Source organism: Diplotaxodon limnothrissa, linkage group LG7 (genome assembly GCF_057381915.1).
Source record: "Diplotaxodon limnothrissa isolate DT_005_m linkage group LG7, D_limnothrissa_male_GT1.1, whole genome shotgun sequence".
NCBI classification, from domain to species: Eukaryota; Metazoa; Chordata; class Actinopteri; order Cichliformes; family Cichlidae; genus Diplotaxodon; species Diplotaxodon limnothrissa.
Window position 1 is genome coordinate 37,383,859 of NC_140602.1, and position 13,061 is coordinate 37,396,919.

Here is a 13,061-nt window from a genome sequence, read left to right on the forward strand (position 1 = left end):
AACCGGAGACAAAGGGCAGCCCTGGCGAAGCCCATCACCCACCGGGAACGAGTCCGACTTATTGCCGGCAATGCGAACCAAGCTCTTGCAACGGTTGTATAGGGATCGAATGGCCCGTAGCAATGGGCCAGACACCCCATATTCCCGCAACACCTCCCACAGGACACCCCGAGGGACACGGTCGAATGCCTTCTCCAAGTCCACAAAACACATGTAGACTGGTTGGGCAAACTCCCATGCACCCTCAAGTATCCTGGAGAGGATAAAGAGCTGGTCCAGTGTTCCGCGACCAGGACGAAAACCGCATTGTTCCTCCTGTATCCGAGGTTCGACTAACGGACGAACTCTCCTTTCCAGCACCCTGGCATAGACTTTCCCAGGGAGGCTGAGGAGTGTGATCCCCCTGTAGTTGGAACACACCCTCCGGTCCCCTTTCTTAAAGATGGGGACCACCACCCCGGTCTGCCAGTCCACAGGTACTGCCCCTGATCTCCACGCAACATTGCAGAGGCGTGTCAACCAGGACAGCCCTACAACGTCCAGAGCCTTCAGGAACTCGGGGCGGACCTCATCAACACCAGGGGCTCTGCCACCAAGGAGTTGTTTAACTGCCTCAGTGACCTCGCCCCCGGAAATTGGCGGGCCATTCCCCTCATCCCCAGACTCTGCTTCCTCCTCGGAAGACGTGTCAGTGGGATTAAGGAGGTCCTCGAAGTATTCCTTCCACCGCCTGACAATTTTCTCAGTCGACGTCAGCAGCGCTCCGCCAGCACTATACACAGTGCAGGTAGAGCACCGCTTTCCCCTCCTGAGACGTCTGACGGTTTGCCAGAATCTCTTCGAGGCAGTCCGAAAGTCTTTTTCCATGGCCTCTCCGAACTCCTCCCACACCCGAGTTTTTGCTTCAGCCACTGCCCGAGCCGCATTCCGCTTGGCCTGTCGATACCTGTCGGCTGCCTCCGGAGTCCCACAGGCTAACCAAGCCCGATAGGACTCCTTCTTCAGCCTGGTGGCTCCCTTCACCTCTGGTGTCCACCATTTGGTTCGGGGATTACCACCACGGCAGGCACCCACCACCTTGCGGCCGCAGCTCAATGCAGCAGCTTCGGCAATGGAGACTCTGAACATGGTCCATTCGGACTCAATGTCCCCAGTCTCCCTCGGAATGCTGTCGAAGCTCTGTGCGTTGAAGATCTCGCGGACTGGGGCCTCTGCTAGACGTTCCCAGCACACCCTCACTACGCGTTTAGGTGCACCAGGTCTGTCCAGCGTCCTCCCCCGCCACCTGATCCAACTCACCACCAGGTGGTGATCAGTTGACAGCTCAGCCCCTCTCTTTACCCGAGTGTCCAGAACATATGGTCGCAGGTCTGGTGATACGATTACAAAATCGACCTACGGCCTAGAGCGTCCTGGTGCCACGTGCACTTATGGACACTCTTATGTTCGAACAGGGTGTTCGTTATGGCCAAACTGTGGTTAGCACAGAAGTCCAATAACAGAGCACCGCTCGGGTTCAGATCAGGGAGGCCGTTCCTCCCAATCACGCCCCTCCAGGTCTCGCTGTCGTTACCCACGTGAGCATTGAAGTCTCCCAGCAGGACAACAGAGTCTCCAGGTGGAGCACCCTCCAGCACCCCCCCCCCCCCCCCCCCCCCCCCAGGGACTCTAAGAAGGCTGGGTACTCTGAACTGCCACTCGGCGCATAAGCGCAGATGACAGTCAGGACCCGTTCCCCGACCCTAAGGCGCAGGGAACAAACCCTCTCGTCCACCGGGAAAAACCCCAACGTACCGGCAGCAAGCCGAGGGGATATTAGGATACCCACCCCAGCCCGCCGCCTCTCACCAGGGGCAACTCCAGACTGAGACAGAGTCCAGCCCTTCTCCAGGAGACTGGTTGCAGAGCCCAAGCCATGTGTAGAGGTGAGCCCGACTATATCTAGCCGGTACCTCTCAACCTCACGCACTAACTCAGGCTCCTTCCCCACCAGAGAGGTGACATTCCATGTCCCTATTGCCAGTCTTGGCAGCCGGGGGTCATTCCGCCAGGGCCTCCGCTCCTGGCCGCCACCCGGCACACAATGCACCCGACCCCTATGGCGCCTCCTGCGGGTGGTGGGCCTGCGGGAGGATGGGCCCATGTCTCCTCTTCGGGCTGTGGGACCATCTGGGAACTCTTCTTGCCACCAGACGCTCGCCCTCGGGCACCCTCCCCGGGCCTGGCTCCAGGGCGGGGCCCCGGTAACCCTATCCCGGGCAGGGTAAACTGTTCCCTCGGTGTCCTTTTCATAAGGGTCTTATGAATCGCTCTTTGTCTGGTCCCTCACCCAGGGCCAACTTGCCATGGGAGACCCTACCAGGGGGCAAAAGCCCCCAGACAACATAGCCCCTGGGATCCCTGGGACACACAAACCCCTCCACCACGATAAGGTAGGTATAGTTATTATATTAATCATTATTAGCTATTACAGCAGTGAACATGAACTCTGTGTCAAATACTGAGCTTCAGTACAGATTCAAGTTGCAGTTATTTATATGTCTTATCACCTTAAATCTTCACTCAAAGACAAGTATCTTTGACAGTGCATATATAGGTGTATCATATATAAGAGACAAATGTTGTTCCTTCAGTATGTTGGCATTACTAAATTTGGCTCATTGCTTACATATATTTATAAAAAGAAAATGTACGAGCTGTGATAACTGTTTCTGATAAAATGAAGAGTAGACTGATATATGAAATATTCCTTTATTGGGTGAGAAAATCAGACCATGTCATAACTGCTTTAAGTCATACAGAATAGATATCAGAGCCTTAAACAGGCTGACTTCTGCTAAATGGGTCAAACTGGGCAGAAAGTATACAAACACATAACATCCTTATAGAATATGTAACACTATAGATCAACTTACCTCAGAATATATAAAGCATATAAACAATTACAGCAATATGATGCAACAAACACAGCAGTGCTACTAATCCAAAATACTCAAAGCTTCATAGAACTGAAACAAACATTTATTTTCAGCTCCATTCTGCTGCTGATACATACTTTAGGTTTCTGAATATTACACTTGTTGCTGCCTTTCATAGTGTGTAACTTGAAGGCCCTGAGTACTTTCTCCCACACTGAAAACACTGGAATGATAACATTATTTGAACATTACCTAATAAGACTGATTCAGGACAGACAATTAGTTATTTTAAACTTTTCTAGCAGTCCTTCACAAACAGGGAACAGTCTGTCTATTCTCTCCATCTGTCAGCTGCTGCTGGCTCTTCCTCCTCCTCTTCCTCACACACTGCTGAGTTTGTCCTGGTGGATCATCAGGGGTGCAAAGCCTCACAGATGATGTGCAGCAGTGGGTCCCTCAGTCTGTCCTCACTCTGGACACTTGCAGTTGTCACACTTGGAAATCAAATGTGTGATAAGCTGCAGGATTCAAACACAAGTGTAAGTTATAAATACATGTTCATACTTTTATTACACAATCAGAGAGAAAGAAACAGAGAGAGAGTGCAGGACAGACAGACAGGTGGCAGTCTCGGGTGTATACACTGCTACAAAACAGCACAAGAGAAGGAGGATTCAGTGTTTGTGATATTACGAAACAAGAAGAGTTCCCAGATGGTACAGTGAACACATGTGTGACTCCTGTGATTAAAGCATCTTTCTTTCAGCTTAACGAGTGAACCGTCAGCTCGTTCAAACACACGTTAAAGTCCGTTTGGCTCGACACCACCGAACAGAGGCAGCAATATAACATAGCTAACATTAACAGTGCAGTGAATCCTGCTTGTGCCGTGATATTCAGGACTGCAAACCGAGCAGCATCACTGACTTTCAGCTTGTTGTGTTTGTGGATATATGACTGACTTTAATTATCCATAAAATCATCACACTCTCTGTAAGATTAAAGTCAACTATTGAACGGCGTATATTTTGAAGTAAAGGCTTTAAAACCAAGTTAGTACAAACATCGCTAATGTCACATAACTTTCCCGACATGTGGCCAACAGTAATGTTTTAATGTTCTTCATTATAAAAACATTTGCGCATAAATAAGTGACATAATATTCAGTACTTACTTCTGAAAGTTTATTCTTTGGCGTCTCCGCTTCCACCGTTTTTTTCGGCAAAATTATCCACACCACCGCCGCGCTATGAAATCTGGGATATGTTGGGCCATGAAGGCTACACTGACCCATCCTTAAAATTCAGGGAAATTAAGGACGCATTTGAGGGCCGCATTTAGAGCAGCCTTTGAATTTGGACAGCCTTCGTCGTGTCGCTGTGACGTAATCGGCCTTAAAATGCGGCCTTTAAGGCTGTCACTACCCGATCCGTACCGGAAACCCGATCGGTACCCCGCATGCGCAAATCTTACGTCACTTCCTCTCTTTGCCAACATTGCGACATTCAATATATTTGAATGATACGGTTAGCGCCCAGTTAGCTCCTAGCATTTCTCAACAGCTCTCCCTCCTTTTCGACTACCGTGACATTTAAACAATGGATAATCCGTATACAAAGAAATTCATGCTTTTCTCCTCAACAGAGAGCGTCCCCCGATTGAGCAACAGTGCTGTAAAATAAGAAGAATGGCGCCTAATTACAGAGTTAATAATGCAGACTTTGTAATATCTCACGTGTAGATTCATCAGCCAGATGAAGTGTTTACTGACAATTGACAGTGATCCAACAATCCTTTCCTCACAGACAAGCATAAACACACTCGACTATCACTAAATCAAATTTAACACACGTTTGTAATGACGATAATTCAGTTTATAATAGGGTTTATTTGCTCGGTCAGCAGGTGGCGCTATCCTCGTACACTGGGGAGTAAACTGCCATTAAAGGAACAGAAGAAGAAAAAAAACATCTGCACATGCGCGGTACGGATCGGGTAGACACGATTTGTACGGTCAGACTTTACACATGCGCAGTAAGGATCGGAGAGTCCTGATCCGTAACTTTCTTTTTATTTTTCGTTTTTGTCTACATTGTACTGAAATGCTTCATTATTGCAAACATTTTAAGATATACTTGTTATTCTTAACATCTTAACAGATACTCTGACCCATAACTATCGTAAAACGCTACGACCGGAAGTAGAAACCTTTCGCGCATGCGGGGTACCGATCGGGTTTCCGGTACGGATCGGGTAGTGACAAAGGCTGCAGACCCTGAATTGGGATACAGCCCAAATCCGGTCATTGGTACTTCCTGGCTTGTGTAGTTACTTGGTAACAAAAGCTCAACACTGCCCCTAGCGTCCTGGAGCACTTCCGTTGTGTTTTGGAGTTTGCATGTGTTTTGGAATTTGCAATTGTTTTGGAGTTTGTATGTGCTTTGTCTCTAGGGGCTACCGTAGAGCAGTGCTGGAAGTAACATATTACTCTGCTGTAATTACAATACATTTTCAATAATGCAATAAAGCAATTTATTACTGTACATTCCGCAATTACAGTTCAAAAACAATTATGTAATTATTTGGGTTACAAAGGTTTTTCAGTGATCTGCAGTTGGGGTGGACAGAAAAAAAAAAGACAATCAAACAAACATGTTTTTTTTTTTCCTGCACTTGCTACAGCTGATTCCAGTTTACAGTGGCTTGCAAAAGTATTCGGCCCCCTTGAACCTTTCCACATTTTGTCACATTACAGCCACAAACATGAATCAATTTTATTGGAATTCCACGTGAAAGACCGATACAAAGTGGTGTACACGTGAGAAGTGGAACGAAAATCATACATGATTCCAAACACTTTTTACAAATAAATAACTGAAAAGTGGGGTGTGCGTAATTATTCACTTGGAGATCATGTGAGGAGCTCAGTCATTCGAAACAGACTCAGAGTAGAGCAGCTGCTCCTCCACATTGAAAGGAGATATAGCAGAGGTGGTTCAGTCATGTGACTAGGATGCCCCCCTCCCCAAGAGGTCCCCAGAGTGAGGAAAGTCTGTACTTCTCTACTCAGACTGCTGCCCCCATGACCCGAACCCAAATAAGTGGAACAAAAAGCATGGATGAGTTGTTCTAAAGAGGTCATTGAACTTGAGATTATCAACTTGCAACAAGTCACTTCATAAAATTCATGATATTCCACAATCAGCTGTAAGTGATCTTTTAGAAAAAAAGGGAAGTGATTGGGAAATGCTGTAAATCATTGAATGAGTGGTAGATGACATAAGGTTACAGAGCAAGCAGCTCTAAGAGGGCTTTGGAGTTGACGTCACGCCGCAATGCATTGTGGGAGCGCGGCACCATTTTCGGGGTCTACGAATCAAAACAAACACACTGTGTTGGGACGACGATTACAAGATGCTAAAAGCAGCTCAAAAGAGAATGGACTGTATAGAGACCGATTTCGTTCAGAGGCGAAGCAGCGGTACTTGTGGACCTGTACGAAATACGGCCGTGGAGGATGATGTGTTGGTTGTTGTGAGGGCGCTGAGTCAGCGCGTACAAGTCGTCATTCAAGTCAGCTCGAGTACTGCGAGTGAAATGTGTTTGATTTCCCTGCAAACATTCAGGTTGGTGCAGCATAAATTCATTCCTAAGGGGGGAAATTACAGTGAGAACATGTGGAGGCTGTTAGGTGGATAACATAGTGAGTTCAGTGCATTGATGTGACATTGTCCTGAAGGATTTAGTTATTCTTTATGGTTAAAGAAATTGCAATGATTTATTCATATTTATTATAAATAATTCTAATTATACATCTTGCTTCAATATTTGTATCTTGTGTCACTAAAAATACATTTTATTTTAATTTTATACATTAATGACCTGCAGAATCTCCTTATCATATTAAGTGATTCATAATTGTGCAATGGATATGTTGTCCAGTACTTTCGCCCATTTGGTGTATTGATTTGCACATATTCCCATTTTTGCACATATTCCCAATTTGTAATAAGCTCAGCATGAGAAACGAAATGGTTTCCATTAAATTTATCTCAATGTTTTGGCATTTGATAATGTTTTAAATTCACTGGTTGCAATATCCTTGTTCCATGACTGTGAGGTCAGATAGAGACATTTTACCTCAGTCTAACTTTTACTGACAAAACACTGACTTGCCAAGGCTAATTCATAGTATAGTGATATACTATGAATGTTCTGGTCTCCTTGATGCCAGTGTTTGAAAAATGTCCACGATTTTCCTTTTGCTTCATTCTGTCTTTGTTAAGAAGAAAAGACTAAACTCTAAAAATTGGCTCACAATGCCTTCCATGAAATGCTAAAGAAGTCCTTAAGAGACCCGTTGATCAACAAAGTTGCTGCCAAGAGCTGTGTTTTTGTTTAAGAGAAATAAACATAAAACAGATATTCTGTTTTAGAAACATCACTAAATGCACTGTAAGTATATCTATCTATTTTCTTGCAAGAAAAATGAAAACAACAACAACAAACAAACCCATAAACCACCATAGCTGCACTATGAATAAATTAGTATATTTCATGAAATTACAGTGTCTCTAATCTCCTGCATTGCTTGTACTTTCATCCTCAGGAATAGCAGTAGATGAATCGTGTCTATAAAAATGTGTGATTACCAAAAGAGATTATATCAATCTTGCTTTTGGCAGTGTAGGTGTGTCTTATGAATTTATGGATAAAATATAAAAGCAAACCTTAAATTTTGAAAATTTGGATTGAAAAGGAGAGTATTTGACAAAAATGGACAGGGAGCACCAGCTGAATAATGCATATGTAAAGCAGTTTCTTTGAAGTTTTATACAAATCACAGCAAGAACATAGGTTTAGGCTCAGAATTGGTGCCCACATATTTCCCACATACATCCAAAATAATGGTAACTGGGCTGTGGGATTTGGCAGGTGGTTGGCAGTCCCATTATAGCAATACAGTGCAGGGAAATGACCCACTTAGAAATAAATCACTGAGCCGGTACATACATGAGCTGGGCGCTCATGTATGTACCGGCTCACTCCTGGTGGCCGATTGGCGGGGCCGGGCGCCTGTGGCCCAGCTGGGCTCCTTCCGGGGGTGGGATGCCCTCAGGCCTCTGGGCCTGAAGCTCGGTCCTCTCTGGCACAGCTGCCTGCCGGCAGAGCCCGCGGGCACGCCACTGCAACCCCCTCTGGCATCTGCTCCGTGGGGCTCTACTCAGCTCTTCCCAGGAGGGTGGCACGGTTCCCCCCCTTTTGGTGGTCCTCCTCGGGTCCTCGTACTCTGGGGCCTCTGGATGTCTGGGGCCTGGATCTCCTCCATACCTGCTTCATACCCTGGAGGACGGGGCTATGGCTCCCCACACTCCCTAGCAGATCGTTACATGGAGAAACCTTTGGAATACAAGCATGCTGATCCACACAGGTGTGCACACAGGTGTACACACGGGTGTTCACAGACGCGGACTACAGCTTTCTTGGCTGCTGCTTCAAAGCACGTTGTGCGCTGTCTATCTTGCGTGCTGCACAATATCGTTTATTATTTACTATCTACTGATATCTACTGCTAGCTAGTTTATTGTGATGGTGCTGTTTTTTTTATTATGTCGCTCTTTGTTGTTTGCTTTCTCTTCTGTTTTTTTTCTCCATACAGGTGATCCAGGTGTTTTGTTTGTTTTTCTTTTTTCTTTTTTTTTCTTTCTCTCCCCCCCCCCCCCCCCTCTCACCGTCTCCTCTCCCCTTTGGTTTTCTTTCTCTCCCTCTCTTTCTTTCATTCTTTCTCCCTGTCCTATCCCCCATTCATGTCTGTCCCGTTTGTAGCAACTGAAAATAAAATAAATTCATAATTACTGTATAATAAAGGTCAATCAAATGGACCAATATGGCAAGGCCATGATGATCCACTTGGTAAAATAAATCCGCTTGGCATCTTTCTTGGCCTTAAGACAACAATTCTGATGGCTAAAGATCCAAACGGGACACAAAAAAAGAAGAAGAAAGAAATCACATAATAATTTCTTTTGCTAGCTGAAGTAGATTTGTTTTCTTTATAGACATGCTGTGGTAAGCTGACTTGTCCTGCTGCTTCTGCTCCAAGGTTTACTGCTCTTTTGATTTAGCCAATAATGTTCTGAAGTGTATAAATCCATGCTCCACACTCTAAGAAATGAAACATGGGCTTTTTAAAAATTAATTCTTAGTTTTATGTTCAATATACTTAAAATTGTTAATCTTATGGGTGTAATTAATATTTTTTAAATTTGATTTAATTAATTCTATACCGTTTTAATGTTAAATAATATTGATATTTCCAATTTATTGAACACATTTAATTAAATCCAAAGAGCCCTTTCCACATCCTTTCTGAGCATGCGCAGAGAATGAAAAAAAAATCTTCGCGCATACGCGTTGACCTTCTTCATCGACGCCACAGTGTGCTTTGGCCACGTGTCTGGAAAGAGGGATTAATCACGATTCATCCGTTGGAGTTAAGGTAATTTCTTCCTATTTTTAATAGAATATAATTTAACTAGTACTTTGTGATAATATATGGCGTATATTTTTCCGGTAAATATGTGGGCAGTATCTGTTCTGTAGGTTGTAGCATTTTGCTAGCATTGGAAACATTCATTTGCATATTGTCCCATCTGCGTTTAAAATTTCATTCGAACTCCGAATAGCACACTTATTTTATTTGTTTTATTGCACTATCAAGTTAGGAGAACGTTAGCCCGAACAAGAATTGGGATACATGTGCAGTGATTGTCGACGAGTCCATACTCTGTTTCACTGAAGAGAACCGCTAGCTGCGTAGTTTGCATATCTTCGCGCATCAAGTCTCAAAGAGACCTCTGAAGGTGACCCCTGCTTGCCCCCAAAAATAAAATCAAGTATACTGGGTGGTTATTGCTCCGTTTGTTTGCTACGGTGTCAAAGATATTGCACTTTTATTTAATAGGTCATTGAGAGTTGAAGAGCCCCCCCCCAAAGCAAAACGACAACGGCCAAAAATAGGCCAAAACATGCCACAAAATGCTCTGCTTGGTTAGTGCTTGTTTGCCGGTAAAATTAACATTTGTGCTGCTACGGTTAACCGGTTATTAATGTTTTATTTTTCCGCGATGACGTCACGGGCGTCGAGCACGCTCCCCGTGCTTACGGGCGCGAGTGAGCGTCCGGGTGATGTAGAAGTCGTAGGAAATGCTCGCTCGCACCCGAGCATTTTGTGGCATGTTTTGACCTATTTTGGGCCATTTTCGTGTTGCTTTGGGGGGGTGAACTCTGAATGACCTATTAAATAAAAGTGTAATATCTTTGACACCTAGCGATACAAACGAGGATTTTACCAGCACAAACCGATACAAACGGAGCACTAGCCACCCAGTATACTTGATTTTATTTTTGGGGGCAAGTGGGTCACGTTCACAGACTGGGCTGCTCCGGTATATAATGGTAAACGTGCTCACAGGAACAGATTTATGAAATGAGTAATAGAAATTTTGGAGCATTTGAAATTTAACTTGTATTATTAATACATTTTAAAAGAAACAGGATTGTTCTTAAGTTTAGACCATCTCTGTGCTACCCCTTTGCATGTGTCTCACTGTACACGATTAATTTTTTCTGTTTTTCTTTTTCTCTCAGGTTGCTGGTTGTGGAATTTGGAGCTGCGGAGATTTGAGCTGTGCTCCAAAAGTGCATGTTGAAGGTACCTAATGCTTTCATATTATTTACTTTTTCCTTAATACGCAATTTTACATTTTGAATTCTCTTATTTGGTCTTTTAGGTTATCACCACAGTTCCACTGCTGTCCACATTCATGAGCAGTCTTGACCAGTACTCTGACCAGTTGATGAAGATTCTACGAAAAAAAGGAGGGGAAACAGCGCGGCGGATCACAGCAGCGTTGTCTGCAATTTCACAGGTATTCTGTCTTGTTATAATGTTCTGTAACTAATAGATTAGTTGCAGGTTGATCACAGGTCTGGTTATTAACCTGTATTTTTAACTTTCTTGGGTCATTTTATGCTTGTTCTCTCCTGCGTTATACTTCTCATCTCGCTTTTGGCTTATATTCTGAACTTGGTCCTGACACAAAGCAGAACTAAGTAACTCATGCCCCTAGAGGCCATAAGTGCCGTTGCTGGCATTGTAGCTTTTTTCTTTTCTTTTCTTTTTTTTTGTTACTCATTAATTGTCCAAAGGAATAATTAGCTACACTGAGAAAAGACAAAGGCAGACAACATTTCACATTTCGCCACAACTCAGTGACACAGTAGATTATTTTTTTTCACTCAAACTTGGTATAAATACTGCAAATGTGGTGGTAGCCCGCATACCTCATATTAACGTGACAGTGTGTAGTTTTTTGTCATTAATTTTTGGAAATCTCTATCAAAATGTTTTTGATTCCTTTGAACAGTACTCCTATGCAACAACACTTATCTTCCTTCTTTCGGGTGGTACACCACGCTAAAGCTGCATTTTCCACGACCCAATGTATCGCAATCAGTGTAATTGGACTCATAACTTATAATCTTTATGGGAATGAATTGGTAAGCTTCTCATTCTCTAACACAAAAAACTACTTGCTTGCAAAAAGCATGTTTAAAATTACTTAAACAATTATGAATTGGTTAAAAAACAATAAAAATTGACTTAAGTTCTGTGGGGGTCTCTAAAAACTTCAAAAAAGTAATTGCGCTGCATGTGTTGTTGTTTAGAGTTCCCGAATCGAAGTGAAGCGTGAATGCATCCTTAAAGCTGTGATTATATACCTGAATGAGAACCCTGAAAATCTCATCAAAGAGTACATGGTAAGTTTATTTTTAAAGGGATATTCCACCCCTCAGTAAAATTTTGACTGTCATAATTCCCAGAGTTTTGTAAGTTGAAAAATGTATTTTCTAAACAAGCCCAGGCATTCTCCTGTTCTGGCAGCAATCAGTTTTCTTTAAATTAGCTTACAACAATAAAGTGCATGGGAAATACTAGGATTTTGTTTCCATTCACTTACATTGTTTTATGCGAAACTAAAGAAAATGACCTTGGTCAGCAGAATATTGATAATATTATTAATGCATACTCCTTCTGCCCTCTGTCCATGTTTCATGTATCTTCTTCTTGGTCTTTATTTGGTGATAGTCTTAAATCCACATTTTTCTTTGGTCTGTTCTCCTCAATCTCATTCAGGGATATGTGTAATTAAGATAGTGTGGACCATTTTAACTAAAATGGAGTGAATAGATAGATGATGCAAGGACCAAAATACAACGGATTTAAAATATTTCTGTCCTTTTCAGGATTTCAACGTGATGGAAGCTGAAGAGCTTGAGAGGATGGATTTGGCGTGTTTATAAAATAATCCATGAAGGAGCACAGCCTGATTACTCCCTTAAAGATGTTGGCATCATTATCGAGAGATGCACAGTCTTGCAGGATCTTCACGATGTGACGAGCAGGTGTGCACTTTTGTTTGGGCTAATTTACTGCCTCAATCTGAGTTACCCAAAGCCACTTCGCTACACATTTGAGTTCTTCCAGAAGGTGCTCATGGGACTGGAAGACAAAAAACTGTCTAACAAAATACAAGTGCTGAAGAACAAACTCTGCCAAAAGGAGACGCAATGACTCTTCTAGATTGAAATGTCTCCCAAAATAAGTGCTCTGTTTTACTATTTAAAAGTTTATAAATATATATATGTTGATCCTTGTTTGTAAATATTTTGTCATAGTTTTTAATATTTAGGAGATTTACTCTTTTGATTGTGGAAAAGAAAACATAATTCAGAAACTGAGTTTTTGGAACTGAGGACAAAATTACGCAGATGGATATATTTTCTTGTTTCACAACATTTTCTTCAGTTTGAGTTGCTGTGGTAATTCTGCAGACTGTAGCCATTGCAGACCTACAACTGTAGATCCTGAAATCATCCTACTCCTCACTACACTGTCACTTAGTTGAAACTGGAAAGTTGTTTCAGATGTTTACATTTTATTTTACACACTTCGTTTAATGTTGCATTATGCAGTGTTGTTTCCCTGTTTAAGCTTTGCCTCATTGAAGGCTTTTGTTCAAGTTGTTAAAGCAACACAATTTTTTTTTTTTTTTTTTTTGTATTTACACTTCATATTAG

General features: G+C 43.0%; 1 pseudogene; it reads left to right on the forward strand.

Annotated features, from left to right (window-relative positions):
* Positions 1 to 10,045: 10,045 nt before the first annotated feature.
* Positions 10,046 to 12,555, forward strand: LOC146628719 (uncharacterized; annotated as a pseudogene).
* The last annotated feature ends 506 nt before the right edge of the window (positions 12,556 to 13,061 follow it).